Source organism: Myotis brandtii, unplaced genomic scaffold (assembly GCF_000412655.1).
Source record: "Myotis brandtii unplaced genomic scaffold, ASM41265v1 scaffold590, whole genome shotgun sequence".
Taxonomy (NCBI): domain Eukaryota; kingdom Metazoa; phylum Chordata; class Mammalia; order Chiroptera; family Vespertilionidae; genus Myotis; species Myotis brandtii.
Genome location: NW_005370224.1, coordinates 622,361 through 628,593, shown reverse-complemented (window position 1 = coordinate 628,593; position 6,233 = coordinate 622,361). Strand labels below are relative to the sequence as shown.

At 45.6% G+C, this 6,233-nt stretch overlaps 1 long non-coding RNA gene across 1 annotated transcript in view; it reads left to right on the top strand.

Moving 5' to 3' along the window:
* LOC106728334 overlaps positions 1-3,898 on the top strand; it is a 9,618-nt gene extending 5,720 nt beyond the window's left edge. The window contains exon 3 of the long non-coding RNA XR_001364634.1: positions 3,790-3,898. This is a non-coding gene — a long non-coding RNA (uncharacterized LOC106728334). The remainder of the gene's footprint in view (positions 1-3,789) is intronic.
* The last annotated feature ends 2,335 nt before the right edge of the window (positions 3,899-6,233 follow it).

Genomic DNA, 6,233 nt, shown 5'->3' with positions numbered 1-6,233 from the left:
AAAAACTTGTTCCCCTTCTTCTCTTTGGGCCCTTACAACAAATACAGGCCAATTGGAAGATGCGGGCCCCAGTGGCAGAGCCAGGCCCCACAATCACCTGGAATTTAGGCCTAAGACAACTGGGTAGCAATCTCCATGGAACAGAACACACTGTTTTAGAGTCTTAATTCTCCCTTAAAATGTGCTCAGTTGCTCCTCTTTAGCCAGGATAGTATGAACTAAGGAACCAAAGACTGAGTTTCCTTTGAGATGGGATCCCCTGGGGAGTGTGCTGGTGGCAAGGCCCCTCACAGGTGGCTGCCTTTCCCCCAAGCTCTGTGTGCTCTGAGCTGGTCAGTTTCTGGGGATGCCAGGTCCTGGGTTGCTGGTCAGGTGGCAGGTCCACAGGATTTCTCTCTGCCGCCTTCCTGGCCTCCCGAGCAGTACCCTCTGGCCCAACATGCCAGGCAACTGTCACTAGAACCAGGACTCAGAGAGCAAAGGAGCTCACCTGTGCCGAGAGGGACCCACAGGTGGCCAGGCCACCCTCCTCACCCTGTTTCTCAGTCTCGCTTGCGTGGATTGGGCCAAAGCCCGCTGCCTGAAACTGGCACCACGTGGAGAGGTTCTCAGTGGGGAGAAGGGCACCCTGACCTGCCAGCCTTGGTGACGATCATCTCCATGCCCAGCTGATTGAATTTGTCCCACAGAGCCTTCATTGCAAGCTGCACACTCACACTGGCCACCTTTGCCTTCTTCTTTACTAGCACCTTGGCAGAGGCCACACAACTGACCCTGGGCCCTCTGGCTCGGCAGCAGCGCTGGTGGTGGCCCCTGTGGCCAGCCAGCGTGTCATAGTCACTGGTTGTTCTGGTTGTTCTGCAGTAATGGTCCCTGGGCTTTTATTATATAGACTAGAGGCCCGGTGCATGAAATTTGTGCACAGGAGGGGTGTCCAGCCCAGCCGCCTGCACCCTCTCCAATCTGGGACATCCCCCTCACAATCCAGGACTGCCGGCTCCTAACTGTTCGCCTGCCTGCCTGCCTGATTACCCCTAACCGCTTCTGCCTGCCAGCCTGATTGCCCCCTAACTGCTCCCCTGCCAGCCTGATTGACGCCTAACTGCTCCCCTGCCGGCCCAATTGCCTCCAACTGCTCTCCCCTGCCAGCCCGATCACCTCCAACTGCCCTCCCCTGCCGCGACCTGCCTCCTCCATGCAAGGCAGCGGAGATGCTGGGACCGGCCTTCTCCATGCTGCATGGAGCCGCGGGACCCCCAGTCCTCACCGTGTGGAGCAGCCTCTGGGCCCCGCCTCCGCTGTGCGCATGGCCATTTTGTGTTGGCCATCTTTGTGTCAGCCATCTTGTGTAAGCCATCTTGTGGTGGCCATCTTGTGGTGACATGGCACACAAGGTCGCAAGGACCACCTAGGCTTTTATTAGTATAGATTGCACTAGGAGCTAATTCACAGAAGAAAAACAAAGAAAGGATATCCAACCATCTTATAAGATAATGCAGTCAGCATCCTTTCCTTTATATTTGGCTCTTGTGTCACCATAATGAAGAAAGCCCTGTTTGCTTAAATATCTGAGGGCTTTCCCAAGGGGTTTCCTTAATCCTTTGATAGTTAAATCACTCTCAAGAAGCAGCTATTGAGTCATCATCAGTTTCTTTCTGTTGTTGTTAAGTAGGCTAACTCTACTTGTCATTTTCAAGGGTTTTCCTGTCTTATAATGAGTTTCCTTTGAGGTGGATCCACCAGGAGCCGGCTGATGGCAAGACCCCTCAGGCGGCTGCCTTCCCCCCTAAGCTCGGTGTGCTCTGAGCCGGTCAGTTTCTGGCAGTGCCAGGTCCTGGGCTGCTGGTGGGGTGGCAGGTCCACAGGATTTCTCTCTGCCGCCTTCCTGGCCTCCCGAGCAGTACCCTCTGGCCCAACATGCCAGGCAACTGTCACTAGAACCAGGACTCAGAGAGCAAAGGAGCTCACCTGTGCCGAGAGGGACCCACAGGTGGCCAGGCCACCCTCCTCACCCCGTTTCTCAGTCTCGCTTGTGTGGATCGGGCCAAAGCCGGCTGCCTGAAACTGGCACCACGTGGAGAGGGTCTCAGTGGGGAGAAGGGCACCCTGACCTGCCAGCCTTGGTGACGATCATCTCCATGCCCAGCTGATTAAATTTGTCCCAAAGAGCCTTCATTGCAAGCTGCACACTCACACTGGCCACCTTTGCCTTCTTCTTTACTAGCACCTTGGCAGAGGCCACACAACTGACCCTGGGCCCTCTGGCTCGGCAGCAGCGCTGGTGGTGGCCCCTGTGGCCAGCCAGCGTGTCATAGTCACTGGTTGTTCTGGTTGTTCTGCAGTAATGGTCCCTGGGCTTTTATTATATAGACTAGAGGCCCAGTGCATGAAATTTGTGCACAGGAGGGGTGTCCCTCAGCCCAGCCTGCACCCTCTCCAATCTGGGACATCCCTCTCACAATCCAGGACTGCCGGCTCCTAACTGTTTGCCTGCCTGCCTGCCTGATTACCCCTAACCGCTTCTGCCTGCCAGCCTGATTGCCCCCTAACTGCTCCCCTGCCAGCCTGATTGACGCCTAACTGCTCCCCTGCCGGCCCAATTGCCTCCAACTGCCCTCCCCTGCTGCGACCTGACTCCTCCATGCAAGGCAGTGGAGATGCTGGGACCAGCCTCCTCCGCCGGCCTCCTCCGTGCTGCATGGAGCCGCGGGACCCCCAGTCCTCACCTTGTGGAGCGGCCGCCGGGCCCCGCCTCCACTGTGCGCATGGCCATTTTGTGTCGGCCATCTTTGTGTCAGCCATCTTGTGGCGACATCGCATGCAAGGTTGCAAGGACCACCTAGGCTTTTATTAGTATAGATTGCACTAGGAACTAATTCACAGAAGAAAAACAAAGAAAGGATATCCAACCATCTTACAAGATAATGCAGTCAGCACCCTTTGCTTTATATTTGACTCTTGTGTCACCATCATGAAGAAAGCCCTGTTTGCATAAATATCTGAGGGCTTTCCCAAGGGGTTTCCTTAATTCTTTGATAGCTAAATCACTCTTAAGAAGCAGCTATTGAGTCATCATCAGTTTCTTTCTGTTGTTATTAACTAGGCTAACTCTACTTGTCATTTTCAAGGGTTTTCTTGTCTTATAATTTTACATGATCACTTTTATAGACTTCATGAAATCTTGAATCTCTGCAACATTTGTAATTTCACTTTGCAACCATTTAGCATATCATGTTCATATGTTAATGTGGTGCAAATAAATGAGCCACAACTGCCAGGGGTGTAGACCAGAAAGGATGGAGAGAATCTAAGTCTAAGAAATATGGGGGGATGGGAGGGGATAATAGTGTAGGTAGATGGCTTATTAGTAATTATTTTCATATTTTAAAGAATTTTGCTTTGCTATAAAACGTAAAACTGTAGGGATTCAGATAATACATTTTCAGAAAATGTGGGTTCCTGAATAACATAATGATTAAGAGGTGTAGGTAGATGGCTTATTAGTAATTATTTTCATATTTTAAAGAATTTTGCTTTGCTATAAAATGTATAACTTAGGGATTCAGATAATACATTTTCAGAAAATGAGGGTCCCTGAATAACATAATGATTAAGAGTGGAGTTTTGAGATCTTACAGATTTGGGTGTAGCTCTGCCAATCATTTTTAATTTCCCCTGGGCAAGTAGCCTTTCTTTTCTGGTCTTCAGTTTCCTCATCTTTAAAATGAGAACAATATCCTCTCACTGTGTAGTTGGAACAAGCAAAAGTGCACATAATTGCCTAGCCAGCATGGCTTAGTGGTTGATCATCTACCTATGAATTAAGAAGTCAAAGTTTGATTCCTGGTCAGGGTACATGCCCAGGATGTGGGCTTGATCCCTAGTGTGGGGCCATGCAGGAGGCATTGGATCAATGATTCTCTCTCATCATTGATGTTTCTATCTCTCTCTCCCTCTCCCTTCCTCTCTGATATCAATCAAAATATATTTTTCAGAAAGAGCACATAATCTGGTCTTCTTTAGTGATTGAGACACAGGTGCACAAAGATAAAGGATGAAAAAAAGCTGCTATCTACATGTAGAGAGAATAAGTGTTCTAGAGGTTCAGAGAGTAGAAATAATACTTCTGAGGAGCAATGGAAGATGTGAGCTTGAGGCAGGAGCCTAGAGAAGAATAAATAGCATTTCTGTCAGTGTGTGTGTGTGTGTGTGTGTGTGTGTGTGTGTGTGTGTGTGTGGTGGAGGGTGTGGGGAGGTGGTTCATGAGGGAAAAGTGAGGCCATTCCAGGGAAGATGCTCCTTAGATAGAGCCAGTCAGTAACTCAGGGTGTCTTTGGGATATAAGTTTAGTAACATTTGGAGGGGTTTTAAATTTGAATCAATCTGAATTCTCTATTATAAAAGTAGATATATGAAGTTCAGTATTTTTGTATATCAACAGATCAAGTGAGAAACTTTTTCTTGCTTTTTAAATTTATACTTGTAGCACATTTCTTAATCCAGCAGTAATAGTAAAATTTTTCTTTTGGTTTTCATTTGTTTATCAAACTATCTTGGGGCTCATGTTTACCAAACACTGTGCCAGGCTCTGTCCCCTGGAGATCACACACCAAATTCAAGAATTTGTTAATTGTGTGAGAGATAAGAGCAAATCCTAAATCTATGTTTTACTCTATTTTTACATTTTGACAGCCCCCTAGATGAGAGTTCCCCGTTCCATCTATTATTGAGCTTATCGCTGCATTGAGTAAAGATATAGAGAAGAAAAACACTTGCTTTTACTATTTAATCATACTAATTGAATTTATATGTGAACTTATCTAACATTTATTTTAACCACGCAAGATGTTAGTGGTTATCTAACATTTATTTTGTTATAGCAGAGTACAGAAGTAAACTGACCTATTCCTTCTCTCTAGAGCGGTCCTCATCATTGGACTCTGTGTGTTCACAGACACAATTTCAAGGTCATTGCCAAATCTCCAATTGACTATATACTGTTGGAAAGGTTCAATTACATTTCTCAAATTAAAAAAAAAGGCAAAATAATGATGTGGAAGTAATCATGTCTCTGAGAAAATAGTGTGTAGAAGAGATCGGAACAGAATAGTTCAATTATTATCTGATGCTGAGGAGGTTTGATCCAAGGTTAATCATCATCTGCTTAGCTTCATCCTTCCACATGACTAAGTGCCTGCCTGGTGCTAGGACAGCAGAGAGAGTGGGGGACACACCAGGCTGGGATGATTGAGTGCCAGTCTCCTCTTACTACTTTTTTCATTTATTTCTGGAATGGTACCTGGAACTTTCAATAGCATTTTTAATCAGAGTGACTCCAAGTGCTTTCCAAATAGGGACATTATAAACAGAGGAAGAGAGAGAGTTAAGTGACTTGCCCAAGGTCATATAAATGGCAAAAGAGCTAGAAACAGTCCCCAGAGAGCCCCGAGTCTTTGCACAACCTCAAACTGAGGGGCGTTCCTATCAGATAGAGAGGGATCAGTGAGTCACACGTTTGCTTTTGGCTGATTGTGTGAACTAGAGACTGTAATGATGCCTTGGCTTTGCTTTTTCTTCTTTTGAAAATGAACTGGGGACCAGTTTTGCTCTTGTATTCATGGTAACAATACATTTTTATGTCAATAAGTTAGAAATGTCAAGTTCTTGACTTTTGAAATAATGGTAATTTGAGCAGAACTCAATTGAAATGGACCTCTGTTTTTGATAGAATTTTAATGTAAATGACAATTTAATTAAAGAAAAAATAGTTACTTGTTTTGAAACTTTGGCAACAACTACTTAGATACAAGTGAGTGTGTTCACTAAAGTGGTTTCCTAGGAGGTTTAGTTGTTGTCTTATTAATCATACATTTTTATTCTTTGGTACATTTTTATTGAATCTCTGTGATATTCAAAGCTCTGCACTAGAAACTTCTAGAATACAGAAGTAAAGGAAATACACATCTTGCCCTTTTGGCAGTTATAACGAGTAGGAGAGGACCATAAAAAATCACTCAGTAGAGCCTAAGGAAGGATTAAGTATCAGTGAAACAAGGTAAAACTAGAGGATTGAGAAAGCCCAGTGGTAAAGAGCATGGAACTTTGGACCCAGGAAAGTTGACTTTGAGTTCTGACTCTACTATTTGTTTATTTATTTTTTAAATTGAAAAAATTTTTTTTGGTTAATCCTCACTTGAGGATATTTTTCCCATTGATTTTTAGAGAGAATGTAA